Raw genomic sequence first — 25,348 nt, 5'->3', positions numbered from 1 at the left:
CCCTCTGCATTTACTAATGCCCCAATCCTACAAATATATGAGTTTGATAAAATTAAGAATGTCCCTAAGTGTTTACAAGGTCAGGATCTAAATTCTTGATACAAATCCTGGTGAACAAAAAGCCTTACAAATAGTAAAGTGCTGCAGAAATTAAACAAAATGAGCCATGTTGTATTTCTGCAATGTGCCATTTTCCTTGATACTCTGCACTTTTTAAACACGGCCTACTATATTTCAACAGAAAATATACAGATGTTTTAAGAATGCAGAAACCAACATCTTAAAGATGGAAGATAGATTTTTAAATATATACATATGTAGAGATCAATGATTGCATTTTCTATCATCTGCTGTGTAAAGCATACATTCAAAGCTGAAGTTAATTCTCATAGCTCAGACATTATGTTAAAAATACTTCTGGATTTCACAGGCACTTTTTCTAAGAATAATTTGAACAGAATCTCTCTGGCTGTTTTGTCAATAATATTCATTAACAGGATGACTGAACTATTTTCCAGTACTGGAAACACTTTAAAGACAGGTTTCAGAGTAACAGCCGTGTTAGTCTGTATTCGCAAAAAGAAAAGGAGTACTTGTGGCACCTTAGAGACTAACCAATTTATTAGAGCATAAGCTTTCGTGAGCTACAGCTCACTTCCTCAGATGCATATCGTGGAAACTGCAGCAGGCTTTATATATACACAGAGAATATGAAACAATACCTACTCCCACCCCACTGTCCTGCTGGTAATAGTAATAACAACAATAACAACAACCTTGAATGCAACACGTTTTGATCTACTGCAGAAAGTGTCTTAACTCATCCCTTAATAACGGTTATAACAGATAATTACTTCCTACTGTAGTATTAAAATATGTATATGTAAGAGTTATAAGAAACAAACGTCTCAGAAGTATGTTTTATAGCTAGATCACAGAGAATTCTCTCAGTGCTGATCACACATTCAACTGGTTCAATTTAACAGCCCTCATACATACAAGCAGGCCAACATTCTCTTCAAGAATCTCCTCACAACAGACACAAAAGATGAATTATACTAGACAGTGAGGATTTGGTAAATTATGGCCAGTTTTCTTCTGCTTTTCCTCCTTCATTTTAATTCACATTCATCTTGGCAAAATCTTAAAAACTATTAACTAATCTCCTAAATAACATCACAGCTGACACAACATATAAAATAAACAGTCAGTTAATAACCCAAATAAGCATGCCAGGACCAACAACTCACGTTATTTTAAAATAATAATACATAACAACAACATGCCCCATCACAAACTATCAGATTGTGGTTTCATTGTTTTCACAGCCACAATGAATAACCAGCAATCCATATTAGACTTAGTTACAGTATTAGATATATGTAAAGGATTTCTGAGTCACATTTTGGTGTACTTAAACAGAAATGGGTTTCAAAGGCTTCTTCAGTACATGTTGTTTGAGACATATTAGAGATTAAAACAAAAGAATAGAAATCCTCAGTAATCTAAGTCATTTTTCCATCTTTTTTTGCTTCACTTACCAATAAATAATGGTATTTCTCTTTTAAACCCCTCAGAGGAAAAAAAAAAAAAATCAAAACACGGGCTTCTTTTACATCCTCTAAGAGTTTATAAAAAGAAATACTGTTAAGTGCCAAATGAAGGAAAAGAAAATGACAGGAAAATGACTGAGACAACTTGTCCAAGGACAACCTGGATTTCAAAATGTTTTCTCCAACATCACCATCCCCATGTATTATTATTTGTATAAAGCTTGTAAAAAACTATATTATATGGATTTTGTACATCTCCTCATTCTAGGGGAGGCTTCTGATCTGATCTGACCTGCACTTAAAAATCCTGGGTGAACCTACCACTATGCCTGACCCAAGGCCCCTCCACAGTTTTCTAATTAACATAAAAAAGTAGAAAAACAGAGATTTGCCTGGCACTTCGCTAAATTCCTCCTTTTGCTCTGTTCACCCATTGTGCCCCACTTAAGCGAGAATGTATATGGCTTACTCGCACTGTCCCAAAATGTAAAATAAAATGCAATTGCTTCTCAGTGATATTTACAAGGAAACTGAGGCAGCAGGCCAGCTTTCATTCTAAACCTCAGGTCTGGCAGGCTGGACAGCCAACGCACAAAGAATTTTTGCATCCCTATCAGCAGATTTTCTGGTAGGCAGAAAGTAATACAATTTCGCTTGTTCAGACCTGTTGTTGTTCCAGACTGCCTGACAATAGGGTTTTCCTAGCTTGCATACTATGGGTCCATCTTAGCCTGGCTGGAATCCTCTCTGAAGGCTTATACCAGATGTCTCTGAGAAATACACAATCCCCCTCAATAATACACCTAAATATTTGTGATTCTATAGGCAGAAGGCGGGGTTTGAGAGCTTTGATGTCTCTGAGAAATACACAATCCCCCTCAATAATACACCTAGATATTTGTGATTCTATAGGCAGAAGGCGGGGTTTGAGAGCTGATATTCTATGATTCTATGATTTGTCTCGGATATGACACCACAGGCAATTGGTCTCCTTGAACAATTTAAAATCAGTTGAGATCTGATTCTGTAGTGTCTGTCATTTTAACAGATGATCTCAGTCAGAGGTTTAGAGCTCACCGACTCAGTTAATTTGTCATCAGGTGACTGGTAAACTGGAGAAGAAATAAGAGGAGGAAAGGCAAAGAGGTTATTTGATTGTGATGTCACAGTCCCACCATCAACAAGCAGCTGTTCATAAGGCAGCACCACGGGGAAAGGGTTTCACTAAACACATTTCTGAGTGTATACCGTACCCAAAGAAAAATTTTCTCACCCACTAAATGTGCTCTTTCTTCCCTATTACTCCAAACTCATGTATTAGGTTTCCTTCAACCTACTACCCAGGGAGAAAAACGAAATATATGAGCAAATCTTGGCGTATACAAAAAAAACAAGGTGAAAAGCAGAGTATTACAGTTTCATATTTTCAGCCTTCCCTTTTAAAAAAATAGTTGCCAGTTATTTTCATTCTTTATTTCATCATGAATGCCATATTTTCTCAAAATAAAATTGTGAGACAGATATTCAGTTCATGGTGTACTTGTAATTCTTAACTAATTAAAATAAACAGACCTCCTTACAATCTCGGTCTGATTACAGATTAACCCATGACTGGCAGGAGGACATAGATTTACCTCCTCGACTAAATCACTTCTGCATCTGTATTACAACTTATAGTTCTTTAAAGCTTAGCTGAACAATTTTTAGTATTTCCTATTCATTGTATTTTCACAAAATAAATGACTAAATTAAATGTTTAGTGACTTTAAATCTCAACCTCTCCAAAGCTCAAATAAATGACATGCTCAAAAAGTTGTTAGGTTTCAGAGTAGCAGCCGTGTTAGTCTGTATCCTCAAAAAGAAAAGGAGGACTTGTGGCACCTTAGAGACTAACACATTTATTTGAGCATAAGCTTTCGTGAGCTACAGCTCACTTCATCTAATGCATTCAGTGGAAAATACAGTGGGGAGAATAATACACATACAGAACATGAAACAATGGGTGTTACCATACACTGTAACAAGAGTGATCACTTAAGGTGAGCTATTACCAGCAGGGGAGCAGGGGGTGGGGGAAACCTTTTGTAGTGATCATCAAGGTGGGCCATTTCCAGCAGTTGACAAGAACGTCTGAGGAACAGTGGGGGGTAGGGGGACGGAATAAACAAGGGGAAATAGTTTTACTTTGTGTAATGACCCATCCACTCCCAGTCTCTATTCAAGCCTAAGTTAATTGTATCTAGTTTGCAAATTAATTCCAATTCAGCAGTCTCTCATTGGAGTCTGTTTTTGAAGTATTTTTGTTGAAGAATTGCAACTTTCAGGTCTGTAGTTCAGTGACCAAAGAGATTGAAGTGTTCTCCGACTGGCTTTTGAATGTTATCATTCTTGACATCTGATTTGTGTCCAAAAAGTGGTGTTTTTTTTAAAAAGCAAAGGCATACCACAATTTTACCCAAGCTCCTCTCTCTTGAAACACTTAATACCATTTTCAACCTTAGAACTCTCTCCCCCACCCTCAAAAAAATGAAACCATATTCCTCAAATCCTGAACAACATTAGGAAAGCAAGAATAAATTTTTCTACACATAAACAACCTTCACTATTCTCCCCAGAGTTAAAAGGCTAGCCAGCACAACCTGCTACTTTTCACTCGTCTGCTTTTATTATCCCTTACAATCTGCCTAAAAACATAATGACCATCTAATTCCATGAAGCTTGAAGACCTGGCACTCACATTTAATAATAAGTTAATGGTTCCTTTCTACTGAGAAAACCCATCAGCTGCCAACCTGAAATAGATTTTTATTTTATATTAATAGAAATACTGTTTATATTAAATAGCAAACATATAAAATTAAATAATTCTCAGTGTGCTTCCTAGTGGACAAATTTCCACTTTACAAAACCACAACTGCCAGTAGGGGACTCAGCAAAGAAGTCAAGGATTAAGCAGACATCAAAACAGAATTACCCTTTCACCCACAGAGGTGTTCTCTCCAGATGCATTAGTGGGAGAAGTTTGTCATGCTGTTTCCCATGCTATGCCAGTTTTGGGAATTTGAGATCCTATACTATCAGATGCTGAGCAACTATTCAAAGGTGCTAAGTGTCCTCAGCTTCTTCTGATTTCAACAGGAGTTGAGAGTGCTCAAAGCATCACAGGTTCCAGAGTAGCAGCCGTGTTAGTCGGTATCCGCAAAAAGAAAAGGAGGACTTGTGACACCTTAGAGACTAACAAATTTATTTGAGCATAAGCTGTAGCTCAGGAAAGCTTATGCTCAAATAAATTTGTTAGTCTCTAAGGTGCCACAAGTCCTCCTTTTCTTTTTTCAAAGCATCACAGGATCAGTTCCAAAAGGGGGATAAAAGACTTCAGAACTATTGGTCAGATTGACACCTTTCACCAGCACTAAGTTTCCTAATAACAGTAAAATAAATTTTAAGTTTATATATGTCTAGGACACTGTGAATAAGAAGCATTCATAAAAGGTAAAGACTTGTCACCTGTTAGATGAAGTGCCAAAGTTGCTACTTTCCAAGGCCATCCTTCCCCCTCTAATTAGCCGTTTCCAAAGTTTGTGCACATTGCAAACGATTCTTGAAGCATTTACAGAACTTAACTGATTAAAACAAAACAAACAGAAGTTTTTGTAACTCAGAATTAAGGTCAATGGAAAGTGAGACTGCAGGTCACAAAGACACCGAAAGAATGTTTAGCTGGAAAAATTGTGTCTAACTCAGTTTCATGGAAAGGGATCATGCTTTGTGCATCACAAGCCAAACCAACATTCTCAGAGATCAAACATTTCGTAAGATTTGAGTACCACTGACGATATAAGTTTGGCATTAAGAGGATTCTTAGTCTGATGGAGTTATGTTGAGTAAAGAATGTTTACAGTTTGTCAACTAACAGTTTGACTTCATGGGCTTCAGCTAAGCAGTAACAGAAATTGTGCTTTTATAGCACCTTTCACAAGGGCAGACCAAGGTATAACAAGCAAAGCTCAGTCAGTCAGAGTACGCAAAAGAAACCAGCAAAATTTGAGTTTGGATTGAAAAACAGAGATAAATAGACCATGTCAAACTTGCACAGGCAATGAATTCCAAATTCAAGAGGTGCAGTAGCAGCTGGGAAGCATGGCATCTCAAAGACTTCGATATAAAGCTGGGAGCTGTCAGGAAGCTAGTAGTGCAAGAGATCTCAGAGGGCAACCATGCATACAGGAAGGCAGCAGGTCAGGCAGGCAGCATAAAGAGAGCTACACTGTTGTATCATCTTTAAAGTTAATGTTGTGATGATGAATTTAATGGGCAACCAATGCAGTGACCAAGTAGAAGAGTAATGCTCTGTCACGTCAGAATGTGTGTGACAAAAACAGACAGGTCCTTCCACTACCACATTAACTCAGGCTTTAAATGTGCTGGGTAACCATAAGGATCATAGTTTTGTTAAAATGCCTTCATAATTTCACTTCCCCACAGCAGGAGAGTCACAACTTCACTAGAACAGTGGGGCTGCAGTCTGTGCTCAGCAGTGACAGTTTGGAGCCTCTTCTCAACTCTTCTGCCATTTGCTAAAGGGATGGGGGTTGAGTGGTGGGAGGGGGTTATAGCTTTCTATCTCTCTTCCCCAATGAGCCTGCAGCAATGGGAGGGGAAGAAAACTCTGCCTTCTGAGCCAGTGAGGACAGCTACTGGGAGTTAAAGCAAGAGGTTTGAAGGAATGTGTCTCTTCCCCTTCAGAACTGCTATAATGGCTCAATGTGAAGGGGTAAAACAGGCATCTCCAGGGAACAATATGGCAAACAAGGGTGACAAAAGAGACCCGGGGCGGGGGGGCGTGGGGCGCAAAGAAAACTCACAAGGGAAGAAAAGCAGTTAGGCACCTTGCCTCAAGTCAAAGTCCCAAAGGGGAGGGGGCAACAGACCAGCATGAGGTGGACTGGGCAAAATAAGGCTGAAAAGGGAAAGAGACTGTATAAGGAATAAGAGAGCAGAGACAGACAAGAGGTGATGACTTCATCATAAAATCCAGGAAGGTGGGGGGCAGAGAATACCTGAGCAACAGTGAATTGCTTATGTTTGGGTTGAGTATTATAGATGCATTTTTTAGCTATCAATCTGATTATCTCAGTTCAATAGAATGACAGTCAAAATCATTCAAATAATGCTTCTCTCTAAATTCTTTATTCCTTATTCCTTCTCTACCCCTGCCTTAGGAAAAGTGTGGAGTTCAGAAAGAAGAGAGCCCCTCAAAGATAAAAATAAATCAGAGCCCAATATCTGTTAATCAAGAGCCACAAAAGGCAAGGCTGGAGACCAGGTGAAGGAGAGAGAGGCTTTAAGTGAGCCTGCTGCCATCCACGTTCCCAGGTTGCGCTGAACTCAATCAGTGACCAGAGGAAGCTGGGCCACCTGGAAACTCTATCCCACAGTCTGCAAACTCCTGATTTACACAACAGTGAAGAGTGTGTTTTGAAGCAGATGACCGATCAAAATTCAGTTAATCTATCATTAAATACTTCTCTGGCTCACATTAAGTTCACCACAGTTTCTAAAATAGAACATCTCATTTTTCATTGTTCATGAATCAGTAAAAAACACCTAAATGTCCCACAGCAGCTAGTGTTGCCCAGTCATGGAGACATTTTTGGTATTGACACATTTCAAAGAGAACTGAATGGATTCCACCTGTTCTATCTAATGTATAACTAAATATTTAAGTGCTATTATATGTCTGCCACCTTCAGGAAGAGATGGTTGCTATTTGGGTTAAAAAAAAAAAAAAAAGAATTTACAGGGCCTAGTCCTATAAAGTGCTCAGCGTCTTTTGACGTCTATATATGTTGAGAGATCTCAGTTTCAAGAGATCAGACCCCTACTGGCAATATACACTGTTCTATACTGAAAGCTGTGTTGGCATTTCCATTGTTAGCTCTTATTTTCCAACTCTTATTTTGTCTGAAACTTCTCAAACATCCCTCAGAATGATTTAGTTTAAAGTTCATTTCTAAACATTACTGGAATGTAGAACATCACAACCACAGTAAATAAAAACACCCAAAATGTTGTGGGCATTAAGAGGCAGGACACTAGCCTCTCAGCTAAATTTGTGTCTAGAAAGGAAACAAAAATTATAGAAATCAAATAGGCAGTGGATTCAACTCCTTATTCATCATCCCTCAATTGGCTGGCATTTTTAACCAAAATTAAATTAAAAGGTAGAGACGATTAAAAAAAATGAAAACCACCAATTTATATAGACAGCACACAGGAATACGTAAGAAAACAAAGTACGTGCCTTGCACAAGAAAAGATTTTCAGACTCAGGAGCCAGGACCATACTTGGTGCTAGTAACAATACATACCAAATAAAATAACACTTTCATTCAAGACATCTCTATTGCCAAAATGGCTATTATTATTATTTAAAACATTCATTCTGAGCCTATTAAAGTAAATAGGATTATCTGAATCAGTAGATATTACTCAAGTGAATAAGGGTTGCGGGATCTATCTTTTTTACTTTCTAGACTATCAAGTAAGGAGAACAAAGCTTAACAGCCACATCAATATTTGGGGAGGGGGAGGCGGCTTTGAGCCAATATAGTTTAGTTGAGTGGGAACATACTGAAAAACCACTATCAAATACTACTGAAAGTGTTTAAATTGCAAGCAGCTTCATGTAATAGAACTTTGAAACCTTCCAACAAAGTAAAAGGTCAAAACTACAACTGTCTCTTTAGATTGAAAAGTAATGTATCAAACAAGCCAAAAAATACTAACAAGCGAAAGGATACTCCACACAAGTTTGATCTCCCCATGTTTGGAGGCACAGACCAATCTGAGAGATTCATGACCTGATACACAAACTGAGGGTACAATAATCAAGGGAAGTAGCATTTCAAAGACCTTTGTAAGAACTGAAAAAAGAAACTACGTTTCCCTTTTGTGCAGCACCAAATCAATTTCTCTTAAAGCAGCAAATCATATATTGATGAAGGGAAAAAAACCACCTGTAATTTAGTCCAGCTGCCAACCACCAGAAACATGTTAAAGGACAAACTACAACACAGGTTAAATTTGAAACTCTGATACTGAAACAGAATAAACTTAAGTGCCATGCAAAGAAGAGCTAGATGTATATTTAAAAAAAAATAAAACACACAACAAATGAAGCCAAAAATCTTATCTACTGAAACAGATTTATATTAAAGGGAAAAGGTGTAGCAAAGTAAATACACATTAGAGAAAGTGTGAATTATTTTGTTCTTAAGCCCACCCAGGCTAGCATATAATAATGTAAAAGGTTTCTTTACCCAAGAGCTGTGTATGAAAAATGATTTGTTCTTATAGACCACAGTTCAATATTCAGTAAGACAGATATTGCTCTAGTTAGAAGTCAACCACAAACACCATGTAATTTCCTTAGAACACACTGCCCTTGTTATAATTCAATTGGAGCATGTTAAGTATGCAATAGTATAATGTGAAATTCTAACCAAGTTATTTTAAGATTCTACTCTTATTAAGTAAACTTGGTTGCAGAATCAGTGTCAAGAAGAAAAGGAGTACTTGTGGCACCTTAGAGACTAACTAATTTATTTGAGCATAAGCTTTCGAGAGCTACAGCTCACTTCATCGGATGCATACTGTGGAAACTGCAGAAGACATTATATACACAGAGACCATGAAACAATACCTCCTTCCACCCCACTCTCCTGCTGGTAATAGCTTATCTAAAGTGATCACTCTCCTTACAATGTGTCTGATAATCAAGTTGAGCCATTTCCAGCACAAATCCAGGTTTTCTCACCCTCCGTCCCCCCCCCCCCCACACACACACACAAATTCACTCTCCTGCTGGTAATAGCCCATCCAAAGTGACCACTCTCCTTACAATGTGTATGAAAATCAAGGTGGGCCATTTCCAGCACAAATCCAGGTTTTCTCACCCCCCTCCCTTTTCCAAAAACTACACACACAAACTCACTCTCCTGCTGGTAATAGCTTATCCAAAGTGACCACTCTCCTTACAGTGTGTATGAGTGAGTTTGTGTGTGTAGTTTTTGGAAAGGTGGGGGGGTGAGAAAACCTGGATTTGTGCTGGAAATGGCCCACCTTGATTATCATACACATTGTAAGGAGAGTGATCACTTTAGATAAGCTATTACCAGCAGGAGAGTGGGGTGGGAGGAGGTATTGTTTCATGGTCTCTTTGTATATAATGTCTTCTGCAGTTTCCACAGTATGCATCTGATGAAGTGAGCTGTAGCTCACGAAAGCTTATGCTCAAATAAATTGGTTAGTCTCTAAGGTGCCACAAGTACTCCTTTTCTTTTTGCGAATACAGACTAACACGGCTGTTACTCTGAAAAGTGTCAAGAAGCCGACCAGTTCATATCACATTTATGGCAAGAATGAAAGCTTCAATATAAAATCCCCTTTTTTTTAAAAAAGGGGGAGAATACATCTATTATGAGTCTATTGGAACAGAGAGAGGAGAAAATGGGATCAGAGCCATTGATCCTTCTTAGGAGTCTGGGGAACAAAGCAGTTAGTGGGACAGAAACACAAACCAGCACTGACTGCTCTTCCTTTCTCAAGACATTCATGTAATATTTCTGACCAAATGGCACTTCTCTTTCAGGTCATCTGCATATCCACTTACAAAGGCTGCAAGAATGCTTCCCCCACCCCCTTTCTTTTTTAATTTAAATAAAAGCCTTGAATACGTCTTCTGAGGCTTTCCCTTTCATAGTATGCACGAGAGAGAGAGAATGCAACTGTAGGACAGTATTTCTTAATCAGATCTAATGCCACCCACTGAAACTGAATGGGAGAATATGATTGCAAGGCAGCACTTCTTGATCAAGTGTACGGATCTGCCTTTCAAAGTGAATAAGGCTGTGGTCACCATTTTTTAATTGGCTCAGCTGATACCCTATACAAGTTTTAAATGGAAGAACACAGCTGTGGCCTATAATTCTTGACTTGATCTTCCACAGAAAAGACTGAAAGAACACAAATGCACTAAAGCATTTACCCTATTAAATCAGTTCTTCTTTCAAAATATTCACTGGATTCACCATGAGAATGCTTTATTTCTTATTCAGCCACACATGATAAAGTGTTCAGTGTAAAAGCTTCACTGCTCGCACCATAAAGAAGCAAGACAGCTCCTTTTGCTCAGGTGTTCTTGGTTCCTAACATCACAATCTTAATTTCAATTTACCATAATATCTTAAACTGTACTATTTTCATTTTTTTAAAAAATATTCACAAACATCTCATGGAGGAAGTTAAGGTTAAGGCATTTATTTTAAAAAGAAACTTTCCCCCTTAATTCCTACAGTATATAATTGTCTAGATCAGTGTTTCCCAAATTTGCTCCGCCACTTATGCGGGGAAAGCCCCTGCCGGGCCGGGCCGGTTTGTTTACCTGCTGCGTCTGCAGGTTTGGCCGATCGCTGCTCCCAGCGGCCGCGGTTCACTGCTCCAGGCCAATGGGGGCTGCGGGAAGCGGCGCAGGCCGAGGGACGTACTGGCCGCCGCTTCCCACGACCCCCATTGGCCTGGAGCAGTGAACTGCGGCCAGTGGGAGCCGCGATCGGCCGAACCTGCAGACGCGGCAGGGAAACAAACCGGCCGGCCCACCAGGGGCTTTCCCTGCACAAGCAGCGGAACAAGTTTGGGAACCACTGGTCTAGATATAACTTACATGATTTTTAAAAATTCCACCCAAAGAAACACTTTTTTGTGGTGCTGACAGTGGTTTTTCTCTTTGAAACGAAAAAAGGATGCTTCACCAGAAAAAAAGTGTTTGTTACGATTTGTATGTTATACAAGAAAAATTTCAAGTGAAAAAAACTCATACTATTCCTGAGATAACAGCAACTACATATATCAATTTTCTTTCTCTGTGTATGGAAACACTGTTGAATTATACAAGCAGGGTAGTGTGGGACACAGGAGCTTCTGCAGAGGAGAAATAAAAGATATTGGAAAAGGCTTCTGCCATTTCAGGGCTAAAAATGACAGACTTCTCCCTGAATTGCATAATAATTACCTAATTAATGAAACCCATCTATTAGGTTTTCTTAAAAATGTCTTGACTGCTGGAGAGGTGCCCCTAACAAGTATTCCATTTTCTCAAAGATTTCACACTCTGATCTTTGGCTGCCAATATACTGTAGGTGTTACAGTTAATGTATACTCATTACCATGCTGTGAACAAAAACTGATGAACAACACTTATCACAAAGCAGTGAGTTTTCTCCACACAGAGGAGGTAAAACAAAGAGAGATACCAATCTCATGTTCACATTTTGCCAAAAATTTACGATTTTCTCAAAAGAAACAGTAACCGAGTGCAATGCAGTAAAATACATTTTATTTTGTATTTTGATATACACTGCATGGTGATGTTAAACATTATGACTGCACAAAGAGCTCACCATAGGCAATCTAAAAATTATCACAGGGTGACAGAGTGTCAAAAGTAGGGAGCTTGACATTAAACCTGCCACCTTTGTTTGTTTCAGTTTCTATAGCACATAGCAGTTGCCTCATCTTTTTTTAAGGTTTTCAATATCCTGCCTGATCTCCATTTTTCTATATTTCAATACTGCCACTCACACGAATGAAGCAAGCAAATACAACTGCATTTTGTAGATCATCTTTCCTACAAACCGTACACAACACGGTACATGACATATGCCTATCCATGCACTGGAGTATGGGGGCACACCAGTAACTGCAAAGGAACCAAAAGCCTCATATTTGCTCAGAGTAGTTCCCCAGCTGAATTTGAAAAGTGAAGATTTTATCTACATTGCAGCTCTAATTTTGGGACTACCAACAGATTTTTCTGGATAAGCATGAGGTCAGTTTAAAAAACAACCACACTGCACTTTTGTTCTCATCAATCTTGACATCCTCTCCTTATTTTCAAACCCAAGACCTTTCAAACCTTTCTCTACTCTCCCTCTGATGTCACACATCCTTCATATCTGGACCACCGATCATGCAAATGATCCACTACCCAGACCTGAGAACTTTCTACATACCACCGTGGTAAATTAGGTAATTCTTGGATGTGTTAACTCCCACAAAAATAACATGACTCAAGGGACATCAGAAAGTCCTGGATCTCCCCACATAAACAATAAAACCCTCTCCTGCCCTTCTTCTCCCAACCCTACTTCTCCAGGCCCACTCTCTTTGTTCCAATCTCCATGCACTAAATAATTTCAAAACAAATTTAAAATTTTGCATTTGGCAAAATGTTTCCATGCCTCCTCCTAATCTCCTCTATGGCACTGACTACACTGGCGATGTTTCTGTGACACCACTTGTGTCCCATTATGCCAACACACTGGATGTGCACTGTAGTTCATATTGCAATGTGTCTTGTGTTTGGCACAATGCACTTTCCATAGTGAGTTTTCAAATACAAAAAGAATTAATTTCATCACAGGGAGCCCAGAGCTCTCCCCTGTACAAGTCATGGAATCTATTGGCAGAGCTTGAAAATTCTACTTGCTTATGGCAAGTAAGTCACAACGTTGCCAACTGTCACGATATTTGGTGCGAGTTTGTTTTTGTTTGTTTTTAAAGTCTCAGCTCCTGGAAGCATGTGATTAGATGAGAACTCTCAACTTCCATTTTTTTTTTTTTTTTTAAGTTTCTAGCCCTCGTGACTGTAGAGAAGAGCTTGAAAATGTTACCCAAATTCACCTAAGGCACAAAAACCAGAACATGTTGGGGGTTTCTGACTTTCTTTTTCTTCTTATTTTAAATAATGATTTTTAATCCAATCTCATTTTTGGAGGGCTAGCAATACTGATTTTACCATGCTGCAGCAGAATTTTGTCTGTTTTCACCCTGGTATTTTGAACCCTGCTGGCAACAATGGAACTGACAAAAATCAGGTCTATTTCACTCTGTGGCTGCTTGTAAACTACAGCAGAGGCAGGCATTGGAGATATTCACTGGGGCAGAGGATCAATAACAGAAGTAGTGAGAGGTCTGTCTCCACAGCCAGGAAGTTCCAGAGGGAAGCAGATTAAAGACTTGTCTACATGGGGAGGTTTTTTACATGGGGTTTGTTTTTCTAATTAAAATGATGTGCATCAAAACAATGCAATCCCTTCTTGCAAGTTAACTGGCCAATTATTATGAATTAGATAATCCACTTTGAAAGTGGAGTAAATTCATTGCAGAATGAGTAAGATTTGTATGGACACATTTTTATTTTGCAGTTACTTGGCAGTCCTCTAACTGCTATCCTATGCTGCACTGTTTCACCCTAAGACTGACCAGCAAGGAGAGGGATGTGGGAGGTATTTCAAATTTTATCAGACATCTAGTAGACCAAGAGAGAGCTTCTGCCTCTGAGCAGGGTCCAGAGACAGCAACCTAACAGAAATCCCAGAACCCTCCCCTTTCCTTCCATCTGGCAAGTGAGGGTTATTTTCTCACCTGGGCATAAAGCGCAGAGCCACTCATCTTTCATCTTAAATCTTAGGCTGGCATTGTTTAGTCCTCTCTGACTAGGAGACATCTGGTAACATTTCCAAGCACTAGTGTGGGTGGCTGGGTGGGAAAAAATGATGGGAAAAGTTACAAAAAAGAAATGAGGAACTGAGAAATTTCTGTGGTTGGGAAGAAGAAAGAAAAGAGAAAAATATCAGTTAGAGGAGAGTGAATGGAATGTGGGGACAGAGACATAAATAATGGGGTGTGGTTAGAAAGGAGGAAAAGAAGTGACGGATTTGTGAAAAAAGAAAAGATACACAATAATCTGTTACAGAAAAGAAAATGGAGGAAAGCAAAGATGGGTAAAGAGATGTAACAAAGATAAGGGATGTTGTAAGATACGTTTTAAAATGTATTAAATAGAAAGACGATTGACAATGTTAGAATTAAATACAATACACAACTGTTTATTTCTTTAAACTGCCCAGAGGCATGGTTTCAAAGTCATGGTACTGTGTGTGGAAGAGAGGGGAAGAAGCATGGCAACATGGCACTTTTCACCCCCGCTGGCTCCTGCATTACTAAAACAACGTTGGTTAAACTTTTCAAGTGCCTGAGTACATGTGTCTGCCCTCCCCTCTCAGCAACTTTTCCGGCAACTATACCTGGAGTATCAGATGTTTCCACACAGGGCAGCTTTATACTTAAAACACTGCATTGGCACAGCTGCACTGCTGCAGCGCTTAGATGAAAACACTCCTATGTCAATGGGAGAGCTTCTCCCATCGGCCTAGTTAATCCACCACCGCAAGAGGTGGTAGCTGTTTTGATGGGAGAAGCTCTCCGCTGACATAGCACCGTCTGCATTGGGGGCTAGGTCGGTATGCCTCTGTCGCTCAGCGGTGTGGATTTTTCACACCTCTGAGTGATGTAGATATACCGACGTAAGTCTGTAGTGCAGACCTGGCCACAGATATGTTAGAAGAACTATTTAAAAGTGTAAACTGCTAGTTAGCCAAATGGATGCCAAAAAGATAAGGTCACAGTCACAGAGTAGGGTTTTTATTTAGTCGGTCATGCTGCAAACAGATACATATTCTACCCTGCATATTATAACTAGCCTCACTTTTCAGATTTGGGATATATATTATGTTCTGCAGTTGGAATGCAAGGAAACAGAAACTTCTCTTCTATCACTTCCCCTCTCCAAGTCATCCAACTTGCTGCCAACATCCTTTCCCTTTTCTGCTGCTCCAATATGACTATTACCATCTCAAATCCCTTTGCTGGCTTCCCAACATCTATCTCAAGCTTCTTCTCTTCCACATAAAATGCAAGATTCTTCTCTCTAAGGCATTCCACTGCCAAAATCTCTACCCTCATCTCTCCCTATGCCCCCTCCATCCAAGTGTTACTCCTATTTGGTCCATTTTTCTCCACTCACTCCCAACAATAAGGTGCTTTCTCTACCACAACTTATGCCTAGAACAGTCTGGTTATAAACATGTGAGGTTCCCTCACTCTCCTACTTCAAAACACTCTTTACAACCCATGTTTTAAATGCAGTGCAACTAGAATAAACCATTCTCCTGGGAACCAGCTCCACCCTCAAACTGGGGAGGACTGAGTACACCTCTCTGATATAGGTGCCGATTTCTTCCTGGATGATCTTGGTATTAGGTTTGCCAAACTTCCAGGTAGCCTGTGAGGGGTGGGGTGGAGGCAGCCAAGGTGATGCTGGCACCTGCTTCTAGCAAGTGCCTAGTGTAGGAACTCACTGATTTAGGCTCCAGATCCAAAAAGTTAACATAGGGGGCATCCCGAGGGCATCTCCTTAAGGGATGGGGCAACACTTTTAAACCCCTGGGGCCAAATGCAAACCAGGGGCTGGGACACTAGCCCACCAATGTGCTTTATGGCACTGCTGGCTGGAGTAAAGGCACACTCTCACCTCAACCCTTGAAAAGGGGAGGAATGTCAGTGGGCAGGGGGAGGTGCCCAGAGAACCTCCTATTGCAATGATTGGCTCCCTGTTGTGGGAGTACCCCAAGAATTGGCAAAGGATCAATTGGATGCAAGTGACTGCACTGAGCAGTCCTCGATGGGAACCTTGGCTGTAATTTGACTAATAAAGTTGCAGCCTGGCTAAAACCCATGCCACGTATCCTTGCCTTCTTCCGCGCAGGAAGCACACCAATAAACCAAGCTTTTCTACTCCATTTCTGGGTTGTATCTCTAGTTTAGCACTGAACCAGTTTGTGCCTTTAGAATGTAAGCAAGCCACCGCCCTATGCCTCAATTTCCATCTGTATAATTAGGATAATAGTATTTCCCAGATCAAGGGATGTAAAGTGCTATATAAGACCTAAGGATTTTTATTACATACACAACGTACATTTACAAACACTACATACAACACAATCAGTACATTTAAATCTTTAAATTTACTAGGATTTGTTTTTTAAAAAATGTATGCGTTTGTGTTTAATCAGTTGAAATTTTACATCACTGCCCATCCCTTTCCAAAATAATACATCTTTTAAGTTTTTACACTAATGAGGGAGATCTTCCATTCACTGAAATAAGGGGGGAAAATACTTTGTTCTGTAAAGCATGCCACAATCAAATTAACTGTTCATAGTGGCTAAGTGTTTAGGAGGGTGAACTGTTAATTACCTTGTGTGTCAACAATAGGGCAGTTTAGACAAAAATCTCTGAGGGTGTGTGTGTCTGGGCTTGTTTTTCCCCCCCAAAGAAAAACTTGATATTCAGACTGATAGCCACAGCGTGTGCTACATCAAGTTAAAAAGCAGTGGTTCCACACAGGTGCACATCCTCCAACCCTGAAACTGCACCCTAAACCTTCCTTTCTGCAGTGAAACACAAGGAGCTATGCTCTTCAGCTTGCATGGCATGAATCCTCTGCACAGGCTCCCACAATCCTACCTTTTCCTCCTCAAGCAGCAGCACTGTATTGACTGATTCTGCTACATAAAGGGTTTTCCATACCTGGAAGAACAGGAGGCCATAATTTGGACCCATAATAGGATCTTTTATTACACAATCCACAAAATATATACCTTCAGATCAGCGGCACTGCTATGGGTACCCGCATGGCCCCACAGTATGCCAACATTTTTATGGCTGACTTAGAACAACGCTTCCTCAGCTCTCGTCCCCTAACGCCCCTACTCTACTTGCGCTATATTGATGACATCTTCATCATCTGGACCCATGGAAAAGAAGCCCTTGAGGAATTCCACCATGATTTCAACAATTTCCATCCCACCATCAACCTCAGCCTGGTCCAGTCCACACAAGAGATCCACTTCCTGGACACTATAGTGCTAATAAACAGTGGCCACATAAACACCACACTATACCGGAAACCTGCTGACCGCTATTCCTACCTACATGCCTCCAGCTTTCACCCTGACCACACCACACGATCCATCGTCTACAGCCAAGCTCTGCGATACAACCGCATTTGCTCCAACCCCTCAGACAGAGACAAACACCTACAAGATCTCTATCAAGCATTCTTACAACTACAGTACCCACCTGCGGAAGTGAAGAAACAGATTGATAGAGCCAGAAGAGTTCCCAGAAGTCACCTACTACAGGACAGGCCTAACAAAGAAAATAACAGAACGCCACTAGCCATCACCTTCAGCCCCCAACTAAAACCCCTCCAACACATTATTAAGGATCTACAACCTATCCTGAAGAATGACCCAACACTCTCTCAAATCTTGGGAGACAGGCCAGTCCTTGCCTACAGACAGCCCCCCAACCTGAAGCAAACACTCACCCACAACCACATACCACACAACAGAACCACTAACCCAGGAACCTATCCTTGCAACAAAGCCCGTTGCCAACTGTGCCCACATATCTATTCAGGGGACACCATCAAAGGGCCTAATAACATCAGCCACACTATCAGAGGCTCGTTCACCTGCACATCCACCAATGTGATATATGCCATCATGTGCCAGCAATGCCCCTCTGCCATGTACATTGGTCAAACTGGATAATCTCTACGTAAAAGAATAAATGGACACAAATCAGATGTCAAGAATTATAACATTCATAAACCAGTCGGAGAACACTTCAATCTCTCTGGTCACGCAATCACAGACATGAAGGTCGCTATCTTACAACAAAAAAACTTCAAATCCAGACTCCAGCGAGAAACTGCTGAATTGGAATTCATTTGCAAATTGGATACTATTAATTTAGGCTTAAATAGACACTGGGAGTGGCTAAGTCATTATGCAAGGTAGCCTATTTCCCCTTGTTTTTTTCTAACCCACCCCGTTTTTTCTAACGTTCTGGTTAAACTTGGATTTATGCTGGAAATGGCCCACCTTGATTATCATGCATATTGTAAGGAGAGTGGTCAGTTTGGATGAGCTATTGCCAGCAGGAGAGTGAGTTTGTGTGTGTATGGGGTGGGGCGGTGAGAAAACCTGTATTTGTGCTAGAAATGGACCACCTCGATTATCATACACATTTTAAAGAGAGTGGTCACTTTGGATGGGCTATTACCAGCAGGAGAGTGAGTTTTGGGGGGGGGAAGAGGGACGGAGGGTGAGAAAACCTGGATTTGTGCTGGAAATGGCCCAACTTGATGATCACTTTAGATAAGCTATTACCAGTAGGAGAGTGGGGTGGAAGGAGGTATTGTTTCATGGTCTCTGTGTATATATAATGTCTTCTGCAGTTTCCACAGTATGCATCCGATGAAGTGAGCTGTAGCTCACGAAAGCTCATGTTCAAATAAATTAGTTAGTCTCTAAGGTGCCACAAGTACTCCTTTTCTTTTTGAAAATATATATGCAATACTAAATGCTATACATGCATATCAAAGGTTATATAGAAAAGTGCATTCAAATGCAAGAAAATTTTAAATTTTCATGAATTCTTGAATGATGCACTGGATAAATTTACCACCCAATAAAGATTGGCAACTAGGCTAAAACAGTATCAGATAGGATGGTTTATTATTATTATTATTATTATTATATTTATAAATAATGTGAGGCACAGAAATCCTACAGCAATTGGCAACGTAGGTAAATACATTTCAACATAGTCACTGAGTTTTACTGGAGCAACAGTAGTTCCTTTTCATTATATTGTACTTGCTGAACATTCACATTGCTCATTGTTGCCTGTATGCCTTACAATAAGGTCTTTCATGGCAAGATGATAGAAATGGTCAGAGCTAAGGTTGCTGTGGAAACTTGATCTCTGAATTTCCTGACTTTTGTGCAATTAAAGCCTCATCCTTACTGTCATTTTAACATACTTTGGGGCTTTAAAAAAATCTGTATAAATGTCCTTTTTATAATGCATTTCAATAAATATTTTGTCAGAAGATGCATTTGCATTTATTTTAATGACTGGTCCTCAAAAAGAGCGTTTCTCCAAACTTCCTAAAACACTATTTCACTTAGGGGCCCTAAGAATAATCAGGAGGAATTTCAACTCAAAAGGCAGTAATTCAGGAAAGTCGTAAGCCATTAAGAATGACATAAATTAGAAATGGGAGATCCATCCTTTATACCATCTTATGCCAAGGCAGAATTATTTCTCACAGAGTATTCTTAAATGTTTTGCCTCAACCATGACTAATAAAAACAGCTAATGATTAAGTGAATTCTGGCAAAGAAAAAAAAAAAAAAAGAGTTGCAAAGCCTGATGTGGACAGGACAGAATACTGAAAGGATTCCAAGTGAGCAAACATCAAATGAAGGATTATCCTTACTTGTGAGGAATCCATTGCAGCAAGAAATTGAACCAGAGACCTTCACATCCAGAAGCAGAAGGGATACATATTGAACTAAATGAGAATCTTCTTTTTCTGTCAGTCGTAGTCCTATGGCTATGATTAACAATATGGTATACAAAAGATACTTCTTTCAAAGACTTCTCTTTGAGGTCCGCAGTCCAAGTATTAACCAGGCCAAGCCTTGCTTAGCTTTGCAGGCCAGATGAGGCATATTCAAACCTTATCAGTTCTTAAAAACAGCCAGCAAATGTCTTGTCAACCACAACATCCTGTAGCACTTATAATTCGAGTCATCCCAGAAATCACAGTAAAAGATGGCTTAATTATGCAAAAATTAATCCTCAGATGCACACCTGCTAAAAAAATTAGTTTGTTAAATTATCAGTTTTAACATTTTATAAACTATTATTTGAGATGTTGACAATTTAAAAGAGCTATTGTCGAGCAGAGTTCACTCTAAGCCAAAGGGCAAAGCTCTTTATCAATGAATGAATGAAACTTGTATGAGGCCAAGAAATATCTACAGATGTGAAAAACTGTCAGTTCCAAACCACTCCTTTTCCACTTGTGAAATCAGCTAGAATTGTTAGTGAGAATAATTGTTAGTGAGAAAAACAAGCATCTGCCTTGGGAACATTTGGAATGTCACACTTTGGTGCATGCTTAAGTAAGAGAAAAGTTATACATTGTGAGTGGTCAGCACAGGAATTTCAAATATTCACACCTTTTTATTTTCCAAACAATTTTTTTAAAACAAGAACAAATTTGCATTTCTCATTCAGAGGGGACAAGGTTTAAAACAAAGTCATTTCTTTGTTACCTGAGCATGAAAACAGATTCTGAAAAAAATTTCAACTGATGAAAAATTTCGCTCCTGATTCACACACACAGTTTACTCAGAACTGCTGACAGGCTTTTATGAAAAAAATTTATGAACTCCCTTTTACGGTGAAACCAAGCATGAGAAATTTAAGTACAACAAATATTTTGAGAAATGTAAGTGAATGAAAATAAGGGTTTGATATGCATGTGCCATTCAACTTTTATTGTGTTGCTACAGTTATATGAGTCCTTTCAAGCAAAGACGCTCAGAAGATGACTACACAACTGAGAGAACTAAAAATGGAATATTTCATATTTAACTGTGCCATAGGATCCACCTGTCAAGAGTTCAACTGGACTCAACCACATGATATGGTACAGAACCATACTTGTGAAATCTGCAGTCTCAGAAAGCGGAAACAGAAAGTCTAACAACAAATGGTAATAAAGCACGCAGAATACCAGCCGACAGATTCCAGTTCTTCAGCTTTCAATTTATGCACCTAAACTTTGAAACTAAAAGTATGAAGCAAAATGACCCAGATAAATAGAGCCTGGATACCTACTAGATATCAAATCCTCCTTCAGTTTAGCTCAAAAAATCTACTGCATTGTAAACACTATATAATAAATATATATATATTTTTAACAATTAAAGCAATGTGTTGAAGATGCCACTGTCAAATAAATCACAGCAAGCTCCAAGTATAGCTAGTTATCTTAGACATACACCAACAGAGATCAAGTACAAGACACCAGGGCCAAATTATCCACTAGCTTAAGCAGTCTGCTATTCTATTGACTTCAGTTAAGTAATACCCACTTATGCCAAAGGTGAATTTGTCCGACCGTATTTACACAAACTGAGGGATTTTCATATTCTCGATCTCATCCATCCACCAACTTATCTGCTCTAATTCCTTCTACTCCCCCTCCCAATATCCACTGCCCCTTTCATCTTTTTCCTACCCTTATCCTCTAGCCTTATTCATGCTGTTCCCTTCTCTTGGAACAGCGTCTCAGATTTCATCCACCAAGAGCCTTCCCTTCCCATCCAAATATCACTTTAAACTTGTTTCTTCCAAGAATCCTTGTAAGCTTATTGCCCATTCCAATCATCCCTCCTTACCATCCTTAATCTAATGTGTGGTCCCCAGTTTTTGCCTAGTCTTTCTATGGGTTTGATCTGTATTTCCTTAAGAAAAACTTCCTTTGAAGTCAGTTAGAATTTTGTCTAAGTAAGGAGAAAGTACTGCACATCAAACCTCTTCACTTCAAGCTCTTCAGGGCCCAGCAAGCAACTTAATCTATATTCTGTGAAGCAGCACTATGCAAAAAGGACAGATCTTGCAAACCCACTTCAGGGGTTTGTAGAATCCAGCTCTAACGGATTATTAAAACAAAACACAGCTTTTTTTTCTTATGTTCATCTATATAATCCAAAGAGAGCTGACACTCCTTAATGAGAACTCAGAATTCTTTCATAAACAAACATTTCTTAAGATTAGGAATTATTTCTTTCAGGAACAAAAATTAGCATGTTTGCATTTCCAATGCATTATAGAACACGATATAGCAAATATCTATTTCTGAAAATGAGCAGCTTTTCAAAGATCTACTCATGTTTGTGTATGCAAATATATACATAAATACACTGATAAGTGTATTTAGAGCACAGAGATATTAGCAGACAATATGTTTATTCTTACAAAGCAGACAACATATAAATGTTTTCAGACCTATCCCTTGTGAACAAAACAATAAATCTGGGATTTTCTAAATCAGATAAAAGGGAGGGGGACCAGAAATAATCTAAAAAAACCCTTCCTTTGCATATCACAAACTTTTAGACATTGGGCTTGTAACTTCAAATTCACTTATAAGAACACTAAGCTTCTTGCATTCCCAATAATTATGTATTCTTAGAGTCTTTTTACAAGTACTCCAGAAACTAAGCATAATCTGAGTTTACTTTTCTTTATTGACAGGGGGGAAAGAATACATGTTTGTGGGAGGAGCACTCAAACTGCTGCCAGTTCTCCAGGTTGCAATTATGTTTTAAATATGATTTAAATGTGGGTCTGGCTTCTCAAGACTGACAGCAACAATCAAAAGAACTAAAAGGAGATGCCTATATTTCTGCCCCTCTGCTATTATTTTCTATTTCTCTCTCTCTGCAATGCTTTTGGAGAATACTGTTTGTATCAAAGAGGCTAAATCAACTAGTATGTATTTCTCTTTGTTAAAAACCTGTCAGTAAACACATTCCTCCAACCTCAACTTCTTCCCCACTACCATCACTAATGCTCGCTCCTCCCAAATAAAACAAAACAGATGGAAACTTCAAACAAAGTGAACAAAAGAGATTTTTTTGTTCCCTCTTTTCTAGAAGATAGAGGATAAAATCGTGGTAGTTGGAAGAAGAAAATATTTTGTGTTCCATCCTACAACATTTACTCAAAGCACAGCGACTTCAGTGGGACACGTGAGTAAGGACTACTCATGGGAGATAGGGATGCAGGTCTCTAGTAGGTCATCTAGTCCATCCCCCTTACAATTTCGAATTATTTCCCTTAGTATACATATACTGGGGCTTTGGATAAAATGAGAGTTAATCATTTTATTTATAAAGAAGCACCCAACACACTCTCTGCCATTGCTCTGGTTAGAGAGAGGGGGAGCTTGTGTGCCATACATTTAAAATGAACTTTAAATATTGTTATGAAACTATATTAGTTATTTACAAAGTATCACCCTCACAGCCATTATATTCCAACAGCAGTATTTACACAACTTAAATCCTGTTCACCTTAAACTCAGAGTCACACAGACTTCAATGGTTCTACTGGTATGAATAAGGCAAGAAGGATTTAAGGAAAAGTTGTTACACAATTAGGGCCCAATTCTGGGAGGGTCCTGAGGGACCTGGCCTCTTCATAGTTAGCTCTAGTTCCAACTCCCTACCCAGCAACCCATGGTTTCTCTCTATATTGCCTGTTCTAATCACCGAGGGCCCCAACCACTGCTCAGCCACCATCCTCACCTCTTCCTTGATCCAGCCTCCACTCATCATCTCTTTCTCCCAGACCTACCTTTCCCCTTCAACACTTGCCCCAGCCTCCCTTATAACCTCTGTGCCCAGGTCCCCTTCACCTCCAGCACCTGCACTCTCTAGTTTTCAGCCCATCTCAGCTCCCTCAAACACACCAGTCCTCATCCCCTGAGCTCTCCCTCCAGCTCCCTGAGCTCCTCCTCCAGTCACATGTACCACTCCAGGGCTGAACCTCACCCTAGCCCCAAAAGGGCAGTAAACTGTCCCTTGGCCTCCATCACCAGCTTCCCCCCAACCTCACATTATAGGGGGTGACCCCCCCAGCCTCCTTGTCCCCACTTGCTACTGTGGGCATGAAGGCCTCTTTAGCCCCTGCCTGGGGGTGTGTGAACCCCCCGTAGAGACGAATCCTTTCAGCTCCCTCCCGCCCCCCGTCACTCTGGGAATAAACTCACCTGATCCCCCGCATTGAGAAATGAGGCACTTCACCCTCCAAACTGGGGATTAAACCCCTCAGCCCCCATGGGGGGTTATGCCCCCCCAGCCTCCGCACAAGGGAGTGAAGCCCCTGCACACCTCACAGCCCAAACTGGGGGGTAACCCCTCCTGTCCCCAGCCCCCCTGGGGGGCTAGACCCCCCCCCAAGCCTCCCCACGAGGGGTGAAGTCCCCTCGCCTCCCAAACTGGGGGTGAACCCCTTCTGTCCCGAACCGCCCTGGGTGGTTAGACCCCCCCAAACCCCCCCACGGGGGGGGTGAAGCCCCCTCGCCTCCCAAACTGGGGGTGAACCCCTCCTGTCCCCAGCCCCCCAAGGGGGTTAGACCCCCCCCAGCCTCCCCACAGGGGGATGAAGCCCCCTCACACCCCACCCCGGGGAGTTAGACGCCCCGTACCCAGCCCCTGCGGGGAGGTGAAGCCCCCCGGACCTCCTGCTATATGGGGGGCTCACACCCCCAGTTGGGGGGGTTGAACCCCTTCTCCCCAGCCCCCCTCAGGGGGGGTGAAGCCCCCTCCCCCGGGGGGGTCAGAGCCCCCCTCCCCCACTAACCCCTTTATTTACCGCCATCATCAGCACGCGCGAGCTGTCACCGAGCGCGAGACACCCCAACCGGGGCCAGCCCCGCCCCCTCCCCGCCCATTGGCCGCCCGCCCCGCCCCGCCCCCCGACGCCATTGGTCGGAAAGCACGCCACACACTCCATCGTCCCCGCCCTTCGCTAGCGCTGTACGCCCCATTCACCGACACCACTTACGCCATCTCCGCAAGGCTCTTGTGAGCGGCCCTGCGGGGTTCTTCGGCGCTTTACGCCCGTAGCCGAGCAGAGCGGAAACTTTCCTTTATGTTACGCCATTTACGCTGCCCCGGCGGCGAACGTTTTACTAGTGTACGTGAATGGCGTAGGCTTTGCCGCTGAATTCTTCGCGGCTTTACGCTGCTTGCGTTGCCCGAGCTTCGAACACGGGACTAGCTTACGGGGCTTGCGTAGCCGGCCGGGGGGCAGGCGCTTCAGTGGCTTAGGGCAATTGCGCTGCGGAGTGGGAGGGGGAGAAGGGCGGAGGGGCGGGGACTCCATAGCCCACCCCCGGGCCGGTGACGTAGGCGGGCTTTGTGAATCGCAGGCTGAAGTTTGGTTGAGTCACA

General features: G+C 41.0%; 1 protein-coding gene across 2 annotated transcripts in view; it reads right to left on the bottom strand.

Moving 5' to 3' along the window:
* Nucleotides 1-24,839, bottom strand: part of USP49 (ubiquitin specific peptidase 49) — a 60,460-nt gene extending 35,621 nt beyond the window's left edge. The window contains exon 1 of one of the 2 annotated variants that reach the window (XM_073320479.1): nucleotides 24,768-24,839. The gene's annotated coding sequence lies outside the window, so the exon portion shown is untranslated. The remainder of the gene's footprint in view (nucleotides 1-24,767) is intronic. The other variant, XM_073320480.1, reaches the window with a different exon arrangement.
* Between the last annotated feature and the right edge of the window lie 509 nt (nucleotides 24,840-25,348).

The sequence above is a fragment of the Lepidochelys kempii genome, chromosome 21, assembly GCF_965140265.1.
Source record: "Lepidochelys kempii isolate rLepKem1 chromosome 21, rLepKem1.hap2, whole genome shotgun sequence".
NCBI lineage: Eukaryota > Metazoa > Chordata > Testudines > Cheloniidae > Lepidochelys > Lepidochelys kempii.
The sequence above is the reverse complement of the archived record's forward strand: the minus strand, read 5'-3'. Positions and strand labels throughout refer to the sequence as shown.